Raw genomic sequence first — 25,211 nt, forward strand, 5'->3', positions numbered from 1 at the left:
GAGCCGGCAGTTTGCAGACGCTGCGACAACGAATGAATGGACATCGTGCGACAATCACCAGGCAGGAATGTTCCCTTCCAGTCGGGGAACACTTCAGCAGTCAAGGGCATTCAGCCTCTGATCTCCGGGTAAGCGTTCTCCAAGGCGGCCTTCAGGACCCGCGACAACGCAGAATCGCCGAGCAGAAACTTATAGCCAAGTTCCGCACACATGAGTGCGGCCTCAACCGGGACCTGGGATTCATGTCGCATTACATTCATCCCCCACCATCTGGCCTGCGAAATCCTACCAACTGTCCTGGCTTGAGACAATTCACACCTCTTTAACCTTGGGTTACCCCATCTCTGGATCTGTAAAGATTTAATCACCTGCTAATGCTCGTATTCCAAGCATTGTCTGGCATCTTTGAATCTGTCTATATATATGTTTCTGGAACAGACCTCTTCATTCACCTGAGGAAGGAGCAGCGCTCCGAAAGCTAGTGACATCGAAACAAACCTGTTGGACTTTAACCTGGTGTTGTAAGACTTCTTACTGTGCTCAGCCCATTCCAAGGCCGGCATCTCCACATCATAGCATGGGGAAAGCAGAGCGTATTTCACAGATCACTCTCTCTCTCTCTCCCTCTCTCTTTGTCTCCTTCCTTCTCTCTCTGTATCTTTCCTTCTCCCTGTCCCTCCCTCATCCTCTGTCCTCTCTCATCCTCTGTCTCTCTCTCTCCTTGTCTTTAGCTCTTGCACTCTCATTTCTGTCTCTTTCTCTATCCCACACTCTCTCATGCTCTATTCCTCTTACTTTGTGTTCCATATGTTTTCTGGTCTCTCTCTCTCTCCCTCTGTTCCCTCTTTTTCTCTCTCTCCACATAAACACTGATACTAAAGGCTTCTGTAAGTATATAAAGAGAATGGCGAAAGTGAATGTTGGCCCTTTAGAGGACGATACTGGTGAGGTAATAATAACATTTTTCCAAAAACTGCAGTTAATGGAGAGGAACTTGGTGCAATAACCATCACTAGGGAGAAGGTATTGAATAAACTGATGGGACGAAAGGCAGAAAGGTCTCCGGGACCTGGTGGCCTGCAGCCTAGGGTATTAAAGGAGGCGGCAGCAGAGATGGTGGATGCATTGGTTATGATATTTCAAAATTCCCTGGATTAAGGAAAGGTCCTGGTGGATTAGAAACACCCCTATTCAAAAGAGAGAGAGGCAAAAAGTAGGAAACTATAGACCGCTTAGCTTGACCTCTGTGGTGGGAAAGTTGCTGGAATAAATCATTAAGGACGAGATGACTGAACATGTGGAAAGACAAAGCTCAATCCACCATTGTCAGCATGGTTTTATGAAGTAAGTCATGCTTGACAGACTTGCTTGAGTTCTTTGAGGATGTGACCAGCAAGGTGGATAATGGGGAACCTGTCGATGTGGTATATGTAGACTTCAAGAAGGTGTTTGACAAGGTGCCGCATAAAAGACTGATCCAGAAGATGAGATCGCAGGGCATTGTGGGTAGAGTACCTGATTGGATTGACGATTGGCTGACTGACGGAAAGCATAGTGTCTGGAAAATGGGTCCATCTCTTGCTGGCGAACTGTAACTAGCGGGTGCCGCAGGGTCAGTCCTCGGACCTCAACTTTTTGCAACCTATATAAGTGATCTGCAAGCAGGGACAGAGTGTAACATAGCAAACTTTGCGGATGATACTAAAATAGAGGGGAAAGCAGGCAGTGAAGTGGAGATAAAGGGCGGGATTCTCCATCCCGCCAGCTCTGGTTTCCGGTGCAGACTCGATGGGCCAAATGGCCTCCTTCTGCACTGTAAATTCTATGATTCTTTGTTCGTGAATCGCAGAAAGTCGGTGTGCAGGTTAAAAATGCAAATGGAATGTTAGCGTTTATTGCCAAAGGACTGGGGTATAAAAGTAGAGAAGTGTTGTTGTAATTGTACAGGGTGTTGGTGAGACCACATCTGGAGTATTGTGTCCAGTTTTGGCCTCCTTATTTGAGGAAGGATGTGGTGGCATTGGAGGCAATTCAGAGGAGTTTCAGCAGATTGATTCCGGGGAGGAAAGGGTTGACGTATGAGGAGAGATTGAACAGTTTGGGCTCATACTCGCTGGAGTTTAGAAGGATGAGAGGGCATCTGATTGAGGTGTATCAAATACCAACAGGGATTGATAATGGGACTAAAGGCAGAAAGGTCTCCGGGACCTGGTGGGCTGCAGCCTAGGGTATTAAAGGAGGCGGCAGCAGAGATGGTGGCTGCATTGGTTGTGATATTTCAAAAACTACTTGCAGAGGGTGGTGAATTTGTGGAACTCGCTGCCCCGCAGTGCGGTGGAATCGGAGTCATTAAATGGTTTCAAGAAGGAGACAGATATATTTCTGATAAGAGCCGAGTTTAAGGGATTTGGGGAGCAGGTATGAAAGGTGGATTTGAGACCAGGAAGAGATCAGCCTTGATCTGATTGAATGGCGGAGCAGACTCGAAAAGCTGAATTGCCTCCTTTGCTCTTCATTCCTATATTCTCTCTCTCCTCCACCCCGGTTTCCCTCTCTCTGATTCCCTCTCTGAGCCCCTCTCCCTCTGTCCCCTCTCTCTACCTCTCATCCCTTTCTCGGTCTCTCCCCCCCCCCCCCCTCCCCCCCCCTCCCCCTCCCCCCCCCCCCGGCTCTCACTCTGTCCTGGTCTCTAGCCCTTGTGCTCTCTCTCTGTCTCCCTCTCTCTTTTCCCAATCTCAGCAACTCATTGTGATAATGGTGAGGAAAGGTAAGAGTCGCCGGTCTCTCTCTCTCACCAGCAGAGGTGGCTTGCGGAGCCCTAATTAGATCCTTAGCCCTTCACTGGGAGGGAGACGACAGGGTACTTCACGATAGCTTGCTCTTTCTGATTCTGTCTCTCTTCTGTTCGCCCTCTCTCACATCCTGCCGCCGTATCACACTCTATCCTTGTCTCTAACTCTTGCACTCTCTCTGTCGCTCATTCCTGCCTCCTCTATCCCACACTTTCTCCTGCTGTTTCTCTTACTTTGTGCTCCACACATTCCCTGTGCCTCGCTCTGTGGGCTGGATTCTCCGATTTGAAGACTAAGTGCTGACGCCGGCGTGGGAACAGGGGTGTTTTACGACCGGATAAATGGCGGAAAAGCTGCACCGATCCTCCGTTTGGAGGGGTGGTGGGGCCATCAGGCAGGCGGCGTAAAGGCCCTGGCTTTACCTGCGGATATGGGCGGAGAATTGGCGGGTCCATGGTCGCACATGCGCACGGCGGCAGCCTAAAGCGGCTGTGCCGTGCAACATGGGGCCGCCGCGCGTGGACCCGGCCTGCCAAAAACTGTCCCCCTGTACTCAGCCTCACCGCCGCCGGAACCCCCCCCTCTCCCTCACTCTGTCCCTCTCTTCCTCGCCATCAGGAACTCGGCCCACCGGGGAGGTGGAACATCGGGGGAGGGCCTCAGGTGACGTCCTGAGGCCCTCCCGACGGCGTGCGGCGTACTCTTGGAGTATGCCGTTTTCGAGGGGGCGCAGCGTCGCAAAAGCAGTGCCGCCCCCCCGATTTCGGCACAAACGGGGGGTTTCCGACCGAACACGATTTTGGCGACCGGAGAATCCCACCATGTCTCTCTCATTCTCACTCTTTCGTTCAGCCCTGCTCTCTCCCTCACTCTGTCCCTCTCTCCCTCACTCTGTCCTGCTCTCTCTCTCACTCTGTCCCTCTCTCCCTCACTCTGTCCCTCTCTCACTCTGTCCCTCTCTCCCTCACTCTGTCCTGCTCTCTCTCTCACTCTGTCCCTCTCTCCCTCACTCTGTCCTGCTCTCTCTCTCACTCTGTCCCTCTCTCCCTCACTCTGTCCCTCTCTCACTCTGTCCCTCTCTCCCTCACTCTGTCCCTCTCTCACTCACTCTGTCCTGCTCTCTCTCTCACTCTGTCCCTCTCTCCCTCACTCTGTCCCTCTCTCCCTCACTCTGTCCCTCTCTCCCTCACTCTGTCCCTCTCTCACTCACTCTGTCCTGCTCTCTCTCTCACTCTGTCCCTCTCTCCCTCACTCTGTCCCTCTCTCCCTCACTCTGTCCCTCTCTCCCTCACTCTGTCCTGCTCTCTCTCTCACTCTGTCCCTCTCTCCCTCACTCTGTCCCCCTCTCACTCACTCTTTCCCTCTCTCACTCTGTCCCTCTCTCCCTCACTCTGTCCTCTCTCTCTCACTCTGTCCCTCTCTCTCTCTCTCTGTCATGCTCTCTCTCTCACTCTGTCCCTCTCTCCCTCACTCTGGCCTGCTCTCTCTCTCTCTCACTCTGTCCCTCTCTCCCTCACTCTGTCCTGCTCTCTCTCTCTCAGTCTGTCCCTCTCTCCCGCACTCTGTCCTGCTCTCTCTCTCTCAGTCTGTCCCTCTCTCCCTCACTCTGTCCTGCTCTCTCTCACTCTGTCCCTCTCTCCCTCACTCTGTCCTGCTCTCTCTCTCTCTTTCTCACTCTGTCCCTCTCTCCCTCACTCTGTCCTGCTCTCTCTCTCTCACTCTGTCCCTCTCTCCCTCACTCTGTCCTGCTCTCTCTCTCTCTCTTTCTCACTCTGTCCCTCTCTCCCTCACTCTGTCCTGCTCTCTCTCTCTCACTCTGTCCCTCTCTCCCTCACTCTGTCCTGCTCTCTCTCTCTCACTCTGTCCCTCTCTCCCTCATTCTGTCCTGCTCTCTCTCTCTCACTCTGTCATGCTCTCTCCCTCTCTCTCTCTCACTCTGTCCCTCTCTCCCTCACTCTGGCCTGCTCTCTCTCTCTCTCACTCTGTCCCTCTCTCCCTCACTCTGTCCTGCTCTCTCTCTCTCACTCTGTCCCTCTCTCCCTCACTCTGTCCTGCTCTCTCTCACTCTGTCCCTCTCTCCCTCACTCTGTCCTGCTCTCTCTCTCTCTTTCTCACTCTGTCCCTCTCTCCCTCACTCTGTCCTGCTCTCTCTCTCTCACTCTGTCCCCTCTCCCTCACTCTGTCCTGCTCTCTCTCTCTCACTCTGTCCCTCTCTCCCTCACTCTGTCCTGCGCTCTCTCTCTCTTTCTCACTCTGTCCCTCTCCCCCTCACTCTGTCCTGCTCTCTCTCTCTCACTCTGTCCTGCTCTCTCTCACTCTGTCCTGCTCTCTCTCTCACTCTGTCCCTCTCTCCCTCACTCTGTCCCTCTCTCCCTCACTCTGTCCTGCTCTCTCCCTCGCACTCCCCCCCCCCCCCCCCCTCCATTCACCCCCCACATTTCTCATTCTGTCCGGCCTCAATACTTCTTGTGCTCTCTCTCTCGTTCCCTCTCTCTGTGTCTCAACCCTGCCTTTCCCTCCCTATCCCCATTTTCTCTTGTGCGCGGTTCTCTCACTTTGTGTTTTGTACTTTCCCCCCCTCTCTCTCTCTCTCTCTATCCGATATGGGGGCTTACTGAGTAGATGAATCTGGGCCATAGTCCATAATCCTTGGTCTTTCACAGCCCTTAAAAATGCAGCCCAATTAGCATTAAAATTGGATGCGCGGCCGCAGCGAAATCAAAAAAAAAAGTTTTCTTTCTTTTTTAATCGTTTGAAAGGGCGGCAGGCATTTCACCCACTGGGGAAGTGGGCAACTTCAAACAGGCCCTGAAGAGAGGCCAGTTGCCACAGTGACCGGAATTAGCATGAGATTAATGAGTTCAAACACGTCCTTTTGCTCGGCATAATGAAACGGCGAGCCAGTGGGGGGGGGGGGGGGGGGGGGGTGGAACACATTGTTGGAGTGAAACAGATGTGCAGGCAGGATAAGGCAGCTTTTCAAAAACGGCTAATAGAGAGAGAGAGAAGGTGGCCATTTTGTTGGAGGGTGAGGGGGACTGGTTTCACTGCGGAACTGGCTTCCAACAGGAGAGCAAATGGCCACCATTGCAACATTGAACGAGCGGCACAGAATTGTCATTGTAATTTTCCTGTGTTCAATTATTTACATTTCAGAACCCCCGTCCAACCCGTCATGATGAGGTGGCAGCAGAATATAACGGAGAGGAAGCATGTCCCCGGACAGTGATCAGGCACAGAAATGCTGGGGGATTTAAATAATCCAATGCCACCCATCGTAAACCCAGTACCAATTCAAGCACCCACCTCATCAAGACACACACCCTGCCCATCGAACACTCCCAGGACAGACACAGCACGGGGTTAGATACAGAGTAAAGCTCCCTCTACACTGTCCCCATCAAACACTCCCAGGACAGGTACAGCACAGGATTAGATACAGAGTAAAGCTCCCTCTACACTGTCCCCATCAAACACTCCCAGGACAGGTACAGCACATGGTTAGATACAGAGTAAAGCTCCCTCTACACTGTCCCCATCAAATACTCCCAGGACAGGTACAGCACGGGGTTAGATACAGAGTAAAGCTCCCTCTACACTGTCCCCATCACACTCTCCCAGGACAGGTACAGCACGGGGTTAGATACAGAGTAAAGCTCCCTCTACACTGTCCCCATCACACTCTCCCAGGACAGGTACAGCACGGGGTTAGATACAGAGTAAAGCTCCCTCTACACTGTCCCCATCAAACACTCCCAGGACAGGTACAGCACGGCGTTCGATACAGAGTAAAGCTCCCCCTAAACTGTCCCCATCAAACACTCCCAGGACAGGTACAGCACATGGTTAGATACAGAGTAAAGCTCCCTCTAAACTATCCCCATCAAACACTCCCAGGGCAGGTACAGCACATGGTTAGATACAGAGTAAAGCTCCCTCTAAACTGTCCCCATCAAATACTCCCAGGACAGTTACAGCACGGGGTTAGATACAGAGTAAAGCTCCCTCTACACTGTCCCCAGCAAACACTCCCAGGACAGGTACAGCACGGGGCTAGATACAGAGTAAAGCTCCCTCTACACTGTCCCCATCACACTCTCCCAGGACAGGTACAGCACGGGGTTAGATACAGAGTAAAGCTCCCTCTACACTGTCCCCATCAAACACTCCCAGGACAGGTACAGCATGGGGTTAGATACAGAGTAAAGCTCCCTCTAAACTGTCCCCATCAAACACTCCCAGGACAGGTACAGCACGGGGTTAGATACAGAGTAAAGCTCCCTCTACACTGTCCCCATCAAACACTCCCAGGACAGGTACAGCACGGGGTTAGATACAGAGTAAAGCTCCCTCTACACTGTCCCCATCAAACACTCCCAGGACAGGTACAGCACGGTGTTAGATACAGAGTAAAGCTCCCTCTACACTGTCTCCATCAAACACTCCCGGGACAGGTACAGCACGGGGTTCGATACAGAGTAAAGCTCCCTCTAAACTGTCCCCATCAAACACTCCCAGGACAGGTACAGCATGGGGTTCGATACAGAGTAAAGCCCCCTCTACACTGTCCCCATCAAACACTCCCAGGGCAGGGACAGCACGGGGTTAGATACAGAGTAAAGCTCCCTCTACACTGTCCCCATCAAACACTCCCAGGACAGGTACAGCATGGGGTTCGATACAGAGTAAAGCCCCCTCTACACTGTCCCCATCAAACACTCCCAGAACAGAGACAACACGGGGTTAGATACAGAGTAAAGCTCCCTCTACACTGTCCCCATCAAACACTCCCAGGGCAGGGACAGCACGGGGTTAGATACAGAGTAAAGCTCCCTCTACACTGTCCCCATCAAACACTCCCAGGACAGATACAGCACGGGGTTAGATACAGAGTAAAGCTCCCTCTACACTGTCCCCATCAAACACTCCCAGGACAGATACAGCACGGGGTTAGATACAGAATAAAGCTCCCTGTACACTGTCATTGAATCATAGAAAAGCCACAGCACAGAAGAAGGCCATTCGGCCCACCCTTTCCGTGCCAGCCCAAGGACACTCAGGTGCCCTTTCTAATCCCACCTTCCTGCACCCGGCCCATAGCCCTGTAGCTCAGAGCACGTCAGGTGCAGATGCTTTTAAAAGAGTTTAGAGTCTCTGCCTCCAACACCAACTGGCGCAGCGAATTCCAAACACCCACTACCCTCTGCGTTAAAACGTTCTTCGTAATGTCCCCTCTCCACCTTCTGCCTCTTATCTTGAATCTACGTCCCCTGGTTCTAGAATTCTCCACCAAGGGAAACAATCTTGTCCTCTCTATCACGCCCCCTCAGCCTTTTTTGTTCCAAGGACGATAACCCCAACCTATCCAATCTCTCCTCGTAGTGCAACTTTTTTAGCCCTGGCAACATTCTTGTAAACCTCCTCTGTACTCTCGGCAGAGCAATAACGTCCTTCCTGTAATGTGACCAGAACTGCACACAATGCTCCAGTTGTGGCCTCACCAGTGTTTTGTACAATTCCAACATCATATCCTTACTTTTATAATCTATAATTCTGCCAATAAAGGAACAAATTCCATAAGTTTTCTTAACAACCTTGTCTACTTGAACTGCTACGTTTCGGGACCTGTGTACTTAGACACCAAGATCTCTGACTTTATCCTCTTCGTATATTCCCATTTATTGTGTATCCCGACAACTGTTTGACCTCCCCAAATGCACAACCTCACACTTCTCAGTGTTAAATTCCATCTGCCACTATATCGCCCACTCTACCAACCCACCTATATCGTTTTGAAGATCATTTCTATCCTCTACACTGTCCACCACTCGGCCAATTTTGTGTAAATTTCCCAATCATGCTGCCCACATTCAGGTCCAAATCATTTTTTAAATTATAAATTTAGAGCACCCAATTCTTATTTTCCATAAATCCCAGTGATATTACCAGAAGGCACCTACTGCTGCTTGAGGAGAAATTTCCTTGTTTCCTCTTTCTTTGATTTTGCGATTATAATGTTTGATCCATGGATGATTAATGGGCATGTATCTTTAAGTTAGGCCACAGAGAGAATGAGTAATTCAGAAGTTAGAGGAGCGATCACTCTGCTAGTTCGAACAGGAACTTCCGACTTTTCAGTGCCAGAGAGAGATTGGCTGGTGGCCAACGAATTGGCACAAAAGGGCCGTACTCTGCCCGGCAACAGGTGGCGATTGAATCCTGTCCCAGTGGGATGGTTCTCAGAGACCTGAGGGAGCAGTTGAGTCCTTGACACAGAAAGACAAGAGTCTGCTTTCTCTCCCTCTCCAGAAAGCTTTTTGCCTGGTGCGGCAGAAAACCTGAATGAATGAATCTACAGGGAAATAATCTCAGGCTGAAAATAAAGACAAGAACTCTCTCCGGAAATGAGTGCCGTATTTCTGAAACTTCAGAGGCCTGAATGAATCTACAATAAAGTCTCAGACTGAAAGTAGAGTTTGAAGAGGAGTAAGGTGCTGGAAACAACCATCTGAAACAATGACTCTTTTTCCCCTTTTACTTATGGTTTTCTTTACCCCTTTTTATTACTCTGTGTTTGTCTGTCTATGTGTGTAGAGGGTGGGGGGATCAATTTAAAACAGAATTAGATGATAATCACCCAGTTGTATTTACTGCACATTTCATTACAGTCCTTGTTATAAATAAACAGTAATCGTGTTTACATTTACAAACCTGGTGACTGTAATTATTGAGCAGGCAAGGCCCAAGGACTTTGGCTATTTTTCTAAGAATTATTGGTTATTTCGCTTGTGTTTTAACTCCGGGTTCAGTGGGGTTAGAATTGACCACACACTAACCCAGGGTGTCCCAGCAGGAGATATTTCACAGGGCTTCACATTCCTTCTCTCGCTCAACAGTGGAAATCCAAGGTTTTCTACAATAAACTTGAAAGCTTTCCTTACATTTTCTTTTATAAATTTAGAGTACCCAATTCGTTTTTTTCAATTAAGAGGCAATTTAGCGTGGCCAATCCACCTACCCTGCGCATCTTTGGGTTGTGGGGGCGAAACCCACGCAAACACGGGGAGAATGTGCAAACTCCACACGGACAGTGGCCCAGAGCCGGGATCGAACCTGGGACCTCGGCGCCGTGAGGCAGCTGTGCTAACCACTGCGCCACCATGCTGCCCAAATCTTTCCTCACATATGTTTTTTCCCTCTTTCATCTTTAACCCATTGTTCTTATACTTCTTTGGAATTTACCTTTCCCAGATGTGAAAGAAACATTTCACGTTTTCCTAATGGTCGCTACCTTTGGGCAAAATAAACGTAACAACTTTGCTTCATTCATTTGTGATCTTTGCCACTTGTAAGCCTCCTTTACCTGTCTCTTTGAAGTTCAACAGCTAGAAATCCAAATCCTTACTTATCCCCTGATGCCAATTTCTACTTGGGTTGTATTTACTTGCAACCCATCTTAGCTTGGTTGCCTCCATTCAAATGCCTGTGTTTGCACTTAACCTTTCCGATGACTAGAACCTTGAAGCCTAACTACAGCTTAATTAAATTAGTCACACACACAGGCCCCACAAGCGTGCTTCACAGTAATATTGAGCAAAAAAAATTATATTTCTTCAAAAGAGTCAACCACATTGCTGTGTGTGTCTGGAGCCACATGTAGGCCAGACCAGGTAAGGATGGCAGATTTCCCTTCCCCGAAAGGGGGTCATCTGTGAACCAGGTAGGTTTTTTTTTATCGACAATTGGCAATGGTTTCATGGTAATCGTTAGACTTTTAATTCCAGATTTAATTGGATTCAAACTTCACTGTATGCTAATGTGGGATTTGAACCTGGGACCTCAGAGGATTACCCCTGGTCTCTGGATTATTACTCCAGTGGCAATACCACTACACCACAGCCGCAGGTTCCATGGATCACACATGTGGCATTTCAAGAGGGTTTGAGTTCAGAAATAGGGATGTCTTACTGCAGCAACAAAGGGCTTTGGTGAGACTGCACCTAGGGTATTGTGTGTAGCTTTGGTCCTCCCTACCTAAGAAAGAATGTACTTGCTGCAGAGGGAAGGCTGCGGAAGTTCACTAGGCCGATACCGGGGATGGCCCAACTGTCCTACGAGGAGAGATTGTTTTGACTGGGCCTTGTATTCACCGGAGTTTAGATGGACGAGGGGATCTGATTGAAACATATAAAATACTGAGCGGGCTGGACAAGCCAGATGCCGGGAGAATGTTTTCGTTGGTCGGAGAATCTAGAACCATCTAGGACCTGTCATAATATCTACTCATGTATATACTGAAGTGCAGACAGGCAGTGATTGACATACAGGATGACCAATAAGCACACAACCCAGTGCAGCCAATCACCAGTCAGGACACTACCACTATAAAGCCAGAGGGCACTAGGCTTCCCGCTCTCTCGGGACCCAGCTACTGTGACAGTCAGAGTCCACGAGCTAGCACAGTGCAAACACCATGTGGTAGCTAGTACGTCCGGTCAGGCTAGTACAAGGTCTCCAGTCAGTTCAGTATAGTGTAGACCCACAGCTGAATATGTATATAAGTTCTATCGTTGAATAAAACAGTGTTGGATCTTCTCCAGTGTTAGACGTCTGCTTCTAGCTTCCCTGCATCGAGTGCCGTCCACATCGAACCAGTCAGCCTAACACATCAGGACCGAGATGAGGAAAAGTTTCTTCGCTCAAAGGGTGGTAAACCTGTGGAATTCTCCACCACAGGAAGGCCGATGAGGCCCAGTCACTCAACGTAATCAGGAAAGAGATGGATAATGTTTTTACTTTAATGGCTTCAAGGGGGAGGGAGCGGGATATCGAGGATCAGCTGTGATCACATTGAATGGCGGAGCTGTCTCGAGGTGCCGAATGGCCTACTCCTCCTAGTTTCTGTATAACTATGCCCATTGCTGTACTGTCAGTTATGAGCTTCCATGAGAGTGCAGGGCGGGGAGTTAGGCAAAAAAGCGTTTCCTGCTGACCGCCACAATTTTGGTGCACAACCGAACCGCAAGCGGGAAGGTTACACATGACGAAAGCCACACCACTTGCCAGGGTATGTTTTTTAAAAATTCATTGTATGGGATTTGGCGAGGCCCAGCAATTATCGCCCATCCCTTCAGAAGGCGGTGGCGGGCTGCTTTGTTGAACCGCTGCAGTCATAGAATCGTAGAAACCCTACATTTGGCCCACCAACCCTCTGAAAGAGCACCCTACCTAAGCCCATCCACCGTCCTATCCCCTTAACCCTGAGCATTGACCATGGCCAGCCACCTAACCCGCGTATCTTTGAACTTGGAAATGTGGGCGGAAACCGGAGCACCTGGAGGAAACCCAAGCATAACGGGGAAAACATGCAAACTCCACACTGCCTCCCTAGGTCGGAACTGAACCCGGATCCCTAGTGCAGTGCTAACCACTGTGCCATCGTGGTGCCCACAGTGCTGTCAGGGAGGGAGGTCCAGGATTGTGACCCAGCGACAGTGAAGGAACGGCCGATATATTTCCCAGTCAGGATGGTGAGTGTGGGGCTCGGAGGGGAACTTGCAGGTGGTGGAGTTCCCCATGTGTCTGCTGCCCCTTGTCCTTCTAGATGGTAGTGGTTATGGTTTGGAAGGTGCTGTCGAAGGAGCCTTGGTGAGTCGCTGCGGTGCATCTTGTAGATGGTACACACGCTGCTGCCACTGAGTTGAGCTTCTTGAGTGTCGGAGACGCACTCACCCAGGCAAGTGGAGAGTATCCCATCACACTCCTGACTTGTGCCTTGTAGATGATGAACAGGCTTTGGGGGGAGTCAGGAGGTGAGTTACTCTCTGCAGGATTCCCAGCCTCTGACCTGCTCCTGTAGCCACAGCATTCATATGGCTGGTCCGGTTCAGGTTCCGGTCAATGGAAATGCCCAGGATGTTGAAATTACCACGATCCTGGGCCTGACGCCAACAGTGGCTCGGATACTGGACAGAAACCGCAATACTTTATTTAATTTGTAAGAAACCACACCCTGAGTAATTTCACGCATAAATAGGGATGTGTATATTAAAACAAAGTTTATTGACTTCCGGTCGCGGCTATGCGGAGCTAAGCCGCACGTTCAGCAGCTCCCGCTTGGAACGGACTTTTGGGCTCTTTTCAGGGCCCCCAACGGCATTTTTCCGACATTTCCCGGTGTGGGAAGAAGATTGTAATATTCCCCCGACAGTGTATGGCTTGGACCAGGAGCGGGGCAACTAAAAAAGCGATGGTGAAGCCAAAGAAAGTGCGAGGGAAGAAGAGCAAGATGGCGGCGGGCGGGGACCAGGCAACGTGGATGCAATGGGCGCAGGAGCAGCAGGAGGTTATCGAGCGCTGCTTCAGGGAGCTCAAGGCGGACCTGCTGGAGCCGATGAAGGCTTCTATTGATAAGCTGCTGGAGACCTAGACGGCCCAGGGGTGGCGATCCGAGAGGTCCGCCAACAGATCTTAGATAACGAGGACGAGATCTTGGGCCTAGCGGTAAAGGTGGAGGCGCTCCACAAGAAATGGCAGGAGCGGTTCGAGGAGATGGAGAATCGGTCAAGGCGGAAGAATCTGTGGATCCTGGGTCTCCCGGAGGGGCTGGAGGGGTCGGACGTGGGGCCTATGTGGTCACCATGTTAAACTCTCGAATGGGAGCGGGGTCCTTCCAGGGGCCCCTGGAGCTGGAAGGGGCCCATAGAGCACTGGCGAGGAGGCCCAAGGCTAACGAGCCGCTGCGGGCGGTGCTGGTGAGGTTTCATCGGTTCGCTGATCGGGAGTGCGTACTCGGGTGGGCCAAGAAGGAGAGGAGCAGCAGGTGGGAGAACGTGGAGGTTCAGATATATCAGGACTGGAGTGTGGACGTGGCGAAGAAGAGGGCCGGGTACAATCGATCGAAGGCGGTGCTGCACAGGAAGGGGGTGAAGTTTGGCATGTTGCAGCCGGCGCGTCTGTGGGTTACCTACAAGGACCGGCACCATTATTTTGAGTCTCTGGAGGAGGTGTGGGCCTTTGTTCAGGCCGAGAGGCTGGACACAAACTGAGGGTCGGGATGGGGGGTCGGGCGTGGGGATGGTCGCGGATTGTTGTTGTTTAGTTACATTTTGAGGGGGGGGTTCTTTGTTCTTGTTTATTTTTGGTTCGATGAGGGTGGGTTGGGCACTGATTTGGTTGGGTCTGTCAGGTGGGCTCTTGGAGGGGGGTAAGTAAATGGAGTAGGGGGTGGATGGCCGGTAGGGGGAATGGGGCCCCACGGGGAGGGGGAGGCCCGAGTTGGGGGTGAGGGGACTGGGCCTGTAAAAGGAGCTGCGCCAGAGGAGGCTGGGCCGGCCAGGTGGAAAGCGCGGGCTTTTTCTCGCGCTGAAGGCTGGAGGGGCCGGGACGGGGAAGCGAGGGTTGTTTCCCGCGCTTGGGATGGAAGGGGGAGGCGGAGAGCCTGTGGGTGGGTAATGGAGGAGGAGGGTATGTCCCGCAATGGGAGGAGTTGAAGGAGAGGTGGGAGAGGCCGGGGTCAGCAGGAGTCCGCTGACTTGCGGGAGTGCAATGGGGGGGGAGCAAAGCAGCTAGGAGGGGTCCTATCTGGGTGGGTGGGGGAGGGGGGGGAACCGGGTTGTTGCTGGTATGGTCAAGGGGGAGCTGGAGCGATTAGAGGGCGTTGGGACGGGGATCTGCCGCCGTGGGGAACGGGCCGGGCGTGGGGCGCGGGCGCGTGGCTGGCTGAGGAGGGGTTATGGCTCGTCGGTGGGGAAGGGGGGTGGGTAGCCCCTCGATCCGGCTGATAACCTGGAACGTAAGGGGACTGAATGGGCCGGTTAAGCGGGCCCGCGTGTTCGCGCACCTGAAGGGGCTGAAGGCGGATGTGGTCATGCTCCAGTAGACACACCTGAAGGTGGCAGACCAGGTAAGATTGAGGAAGGGTGGGTAGGCCAGGTGTTTCACTCGGGGCTGGATGCCACAAATCGAGGGGTGGTGATCTTGGTGGGAAAGAGGGTGTCATTCGAGGCGTCGAGCATTGTGACAGATAATGGTGGCAGGTACGTAATGGTTAGTGGTAAGCTGCAAGGGGAGAGGGTGGTACTGGTCAACGTGTACGCCCCGAACTGGGACGATGCGGGTTTTATGCGGCGCATGTTGGGTCGGATCCCGGACTTGGGAGTGGGGGGCCTGATAATGGGGGGGAGACTTTAACACGGTGTTGGATCCGGCACTGGATCGCTCAAGGTCTAGGACGGGTAGCAGGCCGGCGGCGGCTAAAGTGCTGAGGGGTTTTATGGACCAGATGGGAGGGGTGGACCCTTGGAGATTTGCAAGGCCGGGGGCTAGGGAATTTTCATTCTTCTCGCACGTACATAGGCCTATTCCCGGATCGACTTTTTTGTTATGAATAGGGCGCTGATAGCGAGAGTAGAGGATACCGAGTACTCGGCGATAACCATTTCGGACCACGCCCCGCATTGGGTAGACCTAGAGCTGGGGGAGGAGAGGGACCAGCGCCCGTTGTGGCGCTTGGAGGTGGGGCTGTTGGCGGACGAGGAGGTGAACGCGCAGGTCCAAGGAAGCATAGATACCTGGAGGCCAACGGTAACTGGAAGATCCGAGTGGGGATGGTCTGGGAGGCGCTGAAGGCGGTGGTTAGGGAGAGCTGATCTCCATTAGGGCCCACAAGGAGAGGAGAGAGCAAAGGGAGAGGGAGAGGCTGGTGGGGGAGTTGGTGAGGGTAGACAGGAGGTATGCGGAGGTGCCGGAGGAGGGACTGTTGAGGGAGCGGCGTAGCCTCCAGGCCAAATTCGACCTGTTGACCACCAGGAAGGCGGAGGCGCAGTGGAGGAAGGCCCAGGGGGCGATTTATGAATATGGGGAAAAGGCAAGCCGGATGCTGGCGCATCAGTTCGGAAGCGGGGTGCAGCTAGGGAGATCGGGGGAGTTAAGGATAGGGGAGGGAGTGTGGTGCGGAATGGGGTTGGCATCAATGGGGTCTTCAGGGACTTTTATGAGGAACTGTATTGGTCCGAGCCCCCACTGGAGGAGGGAGGGATGGGCCGCTTTCTGGACCAACTGAAGTTCCCGAAGGTGGAGGAGGGACTGGTGGCGGGATTAGGGGCCCCGATTGGGCTGGAGGAGCTGGCCAAAGAAATAGGGAGCATACAGGCGTGGAAGGCATCGGGGCCGGACGGTTTTCCGGTCGAATTTTACACGAGATATGTGGACCTGTTGGGCCTGTTACTGGTTAAGACCTTCAATGAGGCACGGCGGGGGGGTGGGGGGCTTTGCCCCCGACGATGTCCCGGGCACTAATCTTGATCCTGAAGCGGGATAAGGATCTCCTGCAGTGTTGGTCTTACAGGCCGATTTCGTTGTTAAATGTAGATACCAAGGTGCTGGCGAAGGTCTTAGCCACGAGAATTGAGGATTGTGTGCCGCAGGTGATCCACGGAGAGCAGACGGGGTTCGTGAAGGGGAGGCAGTTGAACGCGAATGTGCGGAAGCCCCTGAACGTTATTATGATGCCGGCGAGGGAGGGGGAGGCGGAGATAGTGGCGGCGATGGACGCTGAGAAGGCCTTCGATAGGGTAGAGTGGGGGTACTTGTGGGAGGCGCTGAAGAGGTTCGGGTTTGGGGAGAGGTTCGTCAGGTGGGTTAGGCTGTTATACGAGGTCCCGATGGCGAGTGTGGCCACAAACAAGAGGAGGTCTGAGTACTTTTGGTTGCATCGAAAGACGAGGCAGGGATGTCCCCTGTCCCCCCTGCTCTTCGCACTGGCGATTGAACCCTTGGCTATGGCACTGAAGGAGTCGAGGAACTGGAGGGGGCTGGTGCGAGGTGGGGAGGAGCATAGGGTGTCGCTTTATGCGGACGACTTGCTGCTATATGTGGCGGACCCGGTGGGGGGAATGCCGGAGGTAATGAGGATCCTCAGTGTGTTCGGGGATTTCTCAGGGTACAAGCTCATGGGGAAGAGCGAGCTGTTCGTAGTTCACCCAGGGGACCAGGAGAGGGGGATTGGCGAGCTCCCACTAAAAAGGGCGGAGAGGAGCTTCAGGTATTTGGGGGTCCAGGTGGCCAGGAGCTGGGGGGCCCCGCATAGACTTAATTTCACGAGGCTGGTGGAGCAAATGGAGGAGGAGTTCAAGAGGTGGGACGCGTTGCCGCTGTCCCTGGCGGGTAGGGTGCAGTCAGTCAAGCTGACTGTTCCTGTTCCAGTGCCTCCCCATTCTTATCCCGAAGGCCTTCTTTAGGCGGGTCAACAGGAGCATAACGGGGCTTGTGTGGGCGCGAGGGACTCCGAGGGTGAGAAGGGTGTTCCTGGAGCGGAGTAGAGATAGGGGGGGACTGGCGCTGCCCAACCTCTGCGGGTACTACTGGGCCGCCAACGCGGCGATGGTGCGCAAGTGGGTGATGGAGGGGGAGGGGGCAGCATGGAAGAGGCTGGAGACGGCATCGTGTGAGGGTACGAGTCTGGGGGCGCTGGCAACGGCGCCGCTGCCGCTCCCTCCAATGAGGTATACCTCGAGCCCGGTGGTGGCGGCTACCCTCAAAATCTGGGGCAATGGAAGCGGCACAGGGGGGAAGTGGGGGCCTCGGTGTGGACCCCAATACGGGGGAACCACCAGTTTGTCCCAGGGAGAATAGATGGAGGGTTTTCGGGGTGGCACAGGGCAGGGACAAGAAGGTTGGGGGACCTGTTTGTGGATGGGAAGTTCGCGAGCCTGGGTGAGCTGGAGGAGAAGTACGGGCTCCCCCGGGAAACACCTTTAGGTATCTACAGGTAAGGGCGTTTGCCAGGCAGCAAGTGGTGGAATTCCCGCTGCTGCCGTCACGCACGGTACAGGACAGGATGCTCTCGCGGGTGTGGGTTAGAGAGGGGAAGATCTCGGCAATGTACCAGGTGATGCAGGAGGAGGAGGAGGCCTCGGTGGTGGAGTTGAAAGGTAAGTGGGAGGAGGAGTTGGGGGAGGAGATCGAGGAGGGGATGTGGACAGATGCCCTAGGGAGGGTGAACTCTTCCTCTTCGTGCGCGAGGCTCAGCCTCATACAGTTTAAGGTGCTGCACAGGGCACACATGACCGGGACAAGGATAAGCCGGTTTTTTGGGGGTGAGGACAGGTGTGTTAGGTGCTCAGGGAGCCCAGCAAATCACGCCCCTATGTTCTGGGCATGCCCAGCGCTGGACGAATTTTGGAAGGGCGTAGCGAGGACGGTGTCGAGGGTGGTAGAATCCAGGGTCAAACCGGGCTGGGGGCTCGCAATGTTTGGGGTGGCAGAGGAACCGGGAGTGCAGGAGGCGAAAGAGGCCGGAATTCTGGCCTTTGCGTCCCTGGTAGCCCGGCGAAGGATTCTTCTTCAGTGGAAAGATGCGAGGCCCCCAAGCGTGGAATCCTGGATCAACGATATGGCAGGGTTCATTAAATTGGAGAGGGTGAAATTTGCCTTAAGGGGATCAGTACAAGGGTTCTTTAGGCGGTGGCAACCGTTCTTAGACTTCCTGTCAGAACGGTAGACATTGGTCAATGGCAGCAGCAACTCGGGGGGGCGGGGGGTTCTATTTTATTTTTGTTTGTCTCTCCTGGGGGATCTGAGGGGGTGTATATATTTGCTATGTGTTTCGGCGGGTGTTAATTTACTATTTATGTATAGGGGAGGGGGGCACTGGGTTGTTTTGTTTTGTATTTAATTCTATTGGGTTCCTTTTACATTTTGTTGATATTTTGTGAAAACTTTAATAAAAATTATTTTTTAAAAACAAAACAAACTTTATTAATAACACAGTATTACTCTTTAACATAATTACCAGTTAAACAATGCTTATCATAGATTATCATCGGATTTACAGTGCAGAAGGAGGCCATTCGGCCCATCGAGTCTGCACCGGATCTTGGAAAGAGCACCTTACCCAAGGTCAACACCTCCACCCTATCCCCAAAACCCAGTAACCCCACCCAACACTAAGGGCAATTTTGGACACTATGGGCAATTTAGTATGGCCAATCCACCTAACCTGCACATCTTTGGACTGTGGGAGGAACCCGGAGCACCCGGAGGAAACCCACGCACACACGGGGAGGACGTGCAGACTCCGCACAGACAGAGACCCAAGCCGGGAATCGAACCAGGGACCCTGGAGCTGTGAAGCAATTGTGCTATCCACAAGGCTACCGTGCTGCCCGTACAATGCTACCGTGCAATGCAATGACACAATAACCCTTAACTGCTTTCTTTATCTCCACTCACACAAAATCCATCAGGTCTACAATCCACTTTTAAATGCAGTTAGCAGACTCAGTAATACTTGCTGTAAAGAGATGTCTTGGATAAACCACTTTGAGAGAGAGCGACCCTTCAGGAACCAGCTGTAGATTCTTGCCTGTCTCAAACTTGCTGTTTTTGCTGCCACAACCTTTGAAATTGCTCCTATCCTGTTCACAGGCAAATCTTTAACTCACTGTCTTGAGATCAGCTGCTTCTGTCCCACAATCAAATCTTTAACAAAACTGTTTTGAATGAAACTGCTTGTCTGTCCAGACAGGTGTAAATCCCAAACTGTACTGAGAGCACAGTTTCTTGTCTGTTCACATTCCAATCTAAAACTAAACTCAAACTCCAGAAACTGCTTCAGGCCCGGCTCCTCCCATTAACTACATCATCTTACGAAGCTGAACGCAATGTCTCTAATTATCTACAGTACGAAGTCTTACAACACCAGGTTAAAGTCCAACAGGTTTGTTTCGATGTCACTAGCTTTCGGAGCGCTGCTCCTTCCTCAGGTGAATGAAGAGGTATGTTCCAGAAACACATATATAGACAAATTCAAAGATGCCAGACAATGCTTGGAATGCGAGCATTAGCAGGTGATTAAATCTTTACAGATCCAGAGATGGGGTAACCCCAGGTTAAAAAGGTGTGAATTGTATCAAGCCAGGTCAGTTGGTAGGATTTCGCAGGCCAGATGGTGGGGGATGAATGTAATGCGACATGAATCCCAGGTCCCGGTTGAGGCCGCACTCATGTGTGCGGAACTTGGCTATAAGTTTCTCCTCGGCGATTCTGCGTTGTCGCGGGTCCTGAAGGCCGCCTTGGAGAACGCTTACCCGGAGATCAGAGGCTGAATGCCCTGAGGCAGAACACAACCCACCAGGTACGCGGTACATACTCGTGCGACTCGGCCAACGTTGTCTACCTCATACGCTGCAGGAAAGGATGTCCCGAAGCGTGGTACATTGGCGAGACCATGCAGACGCTGCGACAACGAATGAACGGACATCGCGCAACAATCACCAGGCAGGAATGTTCCCTTCCAGTCGGGGAACACTTCAGCAGTCAAGGGCATTCAGCCTCTGATCTCCGGGTAAGCGTTCTCCAAGGCGGCCTTCAGGACCCGCGACAACGCAGAATCGCCGAGCAGAAACTTATAGCCAAGTTCCGCACACATGAGTGCGGCCTCAACCGGGACCTGGGATTCATGTCGCATTACATTCATCCCCCACCATCTGGCCTGCGAAATCCTACCAACTGTCCTGGCTTGATACAATTCACACCTCTTTAACCTGGGGTTACCCCATCTCTGGATCTGTAAAGATTTAATCACCTGCTAATGCTCGCATTCCTAGCATTGTTTGGCATCTTTGAATTTGTCTATATATGTGTTTCTGGAACATACCTCTTCATTCACCTGAGGAAGGAGCAGTGCTCCGAAAGCTAGTGATTTGAAACAAACCTGTTGGACTTTAACCTGGTGTTGTAAGACTTCGGACTGTGCTCACCCCAGTCCAACGCCGGCATCTCCACATCTAATTATCTACTCCACAGAACACTCTTGATATAAACAACGTCTCTACTTCCTACAGAAGCGAAGTACAGGTCCTGAAGTCTGAAGACCCACACATCCAGACATTCCGAGGGAACGTATTCAGTACGTACATAGTAGACAAAAGGAATAATCAACAGAGAACATTGACAAATGGTACATCGACAGTTATTGGTTAGAGTGCAGAACAAGGGGCCAAACAAAGCAAATACATGAGCAAGAGCAGCATAGGGCATCATAAATGGGGCAGCACGGTAGCACAGTGGTTAGCACAATTGCTTCACAGCTCCAGGGTCCCAGGTTCGATTCCGGCTTGGGTCACTGTCTGTGCGGAGTCTGCACATCCTCCCCGTGTGTGCGTGGGTTTTCTCCGGGTGCTCCGGTTTCCTCCCACAGTCCAAAGATGTGCAGGTTAGGTGGATTGGCCATGATAAATTGCTCTTAGTGTCCAAAATTGGCCTTAGTGTTGGGTGGGGTTACTGGGTTGTGGGGATAGGGTGGAGGTGTTGACCTTGGGTAGGGTGCTCTTTCCAAGAGCCGGTGCAGACTCGGGCCAAATGGCCTCCTTCTGCACTGTAAATTCTATGATTAAATAGTGTTCTTACAGGGAACAGATCAGTCCGAGGGAGAGTCGTTGAGGAGTCTTGTAGCTTTGGGGAAGAAGCTGTTCCTATGTTGGATGTGCGGCTCTTCACACTTCTGTATCTTCTGCCTGATGGAAGGGTCTGGAAGAGGGCAATGCCTGGGTGGGAGGGGTCTCTGATAATGCTGTCTGCCTTCCTGAGGCAGTGGGAGGTGTATACAAAATCAATGTGGGGTGGCAAGCTTGTGTGATGCGTTGGGTTGAGTTCACCACACTTTGCAGTTTCTTGCGATCTTGGGCCGAACAGTTGCCATACCAAGTTGTGATGCAGCCGGATAGGAAGCTCCCTGTGGCACATCTGTAGACGTTTGTGAGAGTTGATGCAGACATGCCAAATTTGTTTAGCTTCCCTAGCACATAGAGACGTTGTTGGGCTTTTTTGACTATTGCATCAACGTGCGTGGACCAGGACAGACTGCTGGTTATGGTGACTCCCAGGAACTTAAACCAATCGACCATCTTCACATCGGAGCCATTGATGTAGATGGTGGGGGGTGGGGGGGTCTTGCTACGCTTCCTGAAGTCGATGATCAGTTCCTTGGTCTTTCCAACATTTAGAGAGAGGTTGCTTTTGGTACACCATGCAATCAACTGATCGATCTCCCTGCTGTACAGAGATCTCTCTGCTGTACAGAGAAGTCGGGACGCTCTATCTTGAGAAAGAGATATTTTGACACTGCTTCAAAGACAAAATCTGACTCCTGTCAGAACCACGCAGAAACTCTGGCTGTATTTCCTCAGAAGCTGCTTCTCAGCTTGTTTCAGCTCATCCTCCAGCTACACAATTCTGAGCAGCTTGGAAAGAAACTGCTAATCTGTCTACGGACATATCTTTAACTGAACTGCAATGAGAACAAATGCTTGGTTCTGCTCGCATCTCAATCCAAAACTCAGACGAACTGCTTTTCTGCAAAATGCCTAGCATCCTAGCTCCTCCCATTAATTATGTCATCTTACCAAGCTGAAATCTAATTAACACCACAGGGAACTACCCCTTTGCATTTGATAAGGTTTCCCATGGTAGGCTGATGGAGAAAGTGAAGTCTCATGGGGTCCAGATGCATTAGCTAGATGGATAAAGAACTGGCTGGGCAACAGGAGACAGAGAGTAGTAGTGAAAGGGAGTTTCTTAAAATGGAGAACTGTGACCAGTGGTGTTCCACAGGGATCCGTGCTGGGACCACTGTTGTTTGTGATATACATAAATGATCTGGAGGAAGGTATAGGTGGTCTGATTAGCAAGTTTGAAGATGACACTAAGATTAGTGGAGTAGCAGATAGTGAAGAGGACTGTCAGAGAATCCATCAGAATATAGATAGATTGGAGAGTTGGATGGAGAAATGGCAGATGGAGTTCAATCCGGGCAAATGCGAGGTGATGCATTTTGGAAGATCCAATTCAAGAGTGAACTATACGGTAAATGAAAAAGCCCTGGGGAAAATTGATGTACAGAGAGATCTGGGAGTTCAGGTCCATTGTACCCTGAAGGTGGCAACGCAGGTTGATAGAATGGTCAAGAAGGCATTCAGCATGCTTGCCTTCATAGGACGGGGTATTGTGTACAAGAGTCGGCAGGTCATGTTACAGTTGTATAGGACTTTGGTTAGGCCACATTTGGAATACTGCGTGCAGTCCTGGTCGCCACATTACCAGAAGGATGTGGATGCTTTGGAGACGGTGCAGAGGAGGTTCACCAGGATGTTGCCTGGTATGGAGGGCGCTAGCTATGAAGAGAGGTTGAGTAGATTAGGATTATTTTCATTAGAAAGACGGAGGTTGAGGGGGGACCTCATTGAGGTCAACAAAATCATGAGAGGTATAGACAGGGTAATTGCAAGAAGCTTTTTCCCCAGAGTGGGGGACTTAATTACTAGGGGTCACGAGTTCAAGGTGAGAGGGGAAAAGTTTAAGGGAGATATACGTGGAAAATTCTTTACGCAGAGGGTGGTGGGTGCCTGGAATGCATTGTCGATGGAGGTGGTAGAAGCGGGCACGATAGCGTCATTTAAGATGTATCTAGACAGATACATGAATGGGCAGGGAGCAGAGGGATACAGATCCTTAGAAAATAGGCGACCGTTTTAGATAAAGGATCTGGATCGGCGCAGGCTTGGAGGGCCGAAGGGCCTGTTCCTGTGCTGTAATTTTTCTTTGTTCTTAATCCAAACAAAACTCTATTAGCCCAAGCTTTTACGACGTCTTAATTGCACCCCTTACTCCCAAAACCTTTCAAACCAGGATTCTTTAAAAACACTACTCTAGCAGTCACACACACACACAAACCCAAACTTTTAACCCTTACTGCACCACAACTCTTATACAATATATCTGAAATCCCCGATGTTCATCACAGTATGTGTAAGAGAGCGTGTGCTTGTAAGTGTGTGTGTGTCTGTATATGAGAGACTGTGTGCCATAACTCTGTGAGTAAATGAGAGAACGTGTGCTCATACGTACGTGTGTGTGTTTAACAGCAAGTGTGTGCTATTGAGTGAGAGGGTGTATAAGAGAGAGTGGGTGCTCTTAACTGTGTGTGTAAGAGAGAGAGTGTTCTCATAAGTGTATATGTGTGTGTATGAGAGAGAACATGTGCCCGTAAGTGTATACGTGTGTGTGTGTATAAGAGTGAGTGTGTGACTTCCGGGTGCGGCGATGACCAGCTGAGTCGCACGTTTCGGCAGCTCCCTGTGAAACGGATTTTTGGGCTCTTGATAGGAGCCCCAACGGCAATTTTAACGGCTAAAAACACCGTGCGGTAAACCAGGAGGGTGTTCCCCCTGGACACGGATGGAAAAAGGAGAGGAAAGTGGCCGGATTGCAGCGGATCCTTTGGAACAACGGCAAGGAAGGCAAGCAAAAACCAAGATGGCGTCGGAAGGTGGCAGTTTCATATGGGGCCCTGAACAACAAGAGTTCTTGAAATGCTGCGTGGAGGAGATAAAAAAGGAAATGAAGAAAGAGTTGTTGGCCCCGATACTACAGGCGATCGAAGGGCTGAAAGAGGAACAAAAGACCCAGGAGCAGGAGCTTCGGGTCGTGAAGGCGAAAGCAGCCGAGAATGAGAACGATATACAGGGCCTGGTGGTGAAGTCGGAGATACAGGAGGCACACCAGAAACGATGTGTGGAGAGGTTGGAGGCACTGGAAAACAACGCAAGGAGGAACAACCTGAGGATTCTTGGCCTTCCTGAAGGTGTGGAGGGGGCGGATGTCGGGGCATATGTGAGCACGATGCTGCATTCGTTAATGGGAGCGGAGGCCCCGACGGGTCCGTTGGAGGTGGAGGGAGCGTTCCGAGTTATGGTGCGAGGATCGAGAGCAGGAGAAACTCCCAGAGCCATAGTGGTGAGATTCCTCCGTTTTAAGGATAGAGAAATGGTCCTTAGATGGGCGAAGAAAACTCGGTGCAGTAAATGGGAGAACGCGGTGATCCGCGTTTATCAAGACTGGAGTGCGGAGGTGGCGAGAAGGAGGGCGAGCTTTAATCGGGCCAAGGCGGTACTTCACAAAAGGAAGATAAAATTTGGAATGCTGCAACCGGCAAGACTGTGGGTCACATATCAAGGGAGGCACCACTACTTTGAGACGGCGGATGAAGCGTGGACTTTTATTGTAGAAGAAAAACTGGAATGAGTGGATTATGAAAAAGAACGTTTGGACAAAGTGGTGGGGCGAATGGGGGGGGCGAAGAGGGGTTTTATGTTCTAATCCTGCGGTATGGTAACTTTTCTTTCTCCCACAGGTGGTGATGGGGGGAGGTGGGGAGGGAGAGGAGATGGGGCGTTGGCCATGGGAGGCGGGGCCGAGGGAGAGGCGCGGGCTTGGTTCCCGCGCTGTGATAATTATGGCGGGAATAGAGAAGCAGGAAGGAGGGGGCGTCGCACGGTGCGAGCCGTGGTCACGGGGGGAAGCCGAGGTCAGCCAGAGTTTGCTGACTTCTGGGAGCAACATGGGGGGAGTAATTACGCT

This window comes from Scyliorhinus torazame, chromosome 5, assembly GCF_047496885.1.
Source record: "Scyliorhinus torazame isolate Kashiwa2021f chromosome 5, sScyTor2.1, whole genome shotgun sequence".
NCBI classification, from domain to species: domain Eukaryota; kingdom Metazoa; phylum Chordata; class Chondrichthyes; order Carcharhiniformes; family Scyliorhinidae; genus Scyliorhinus; species Scyliorhinus torazame.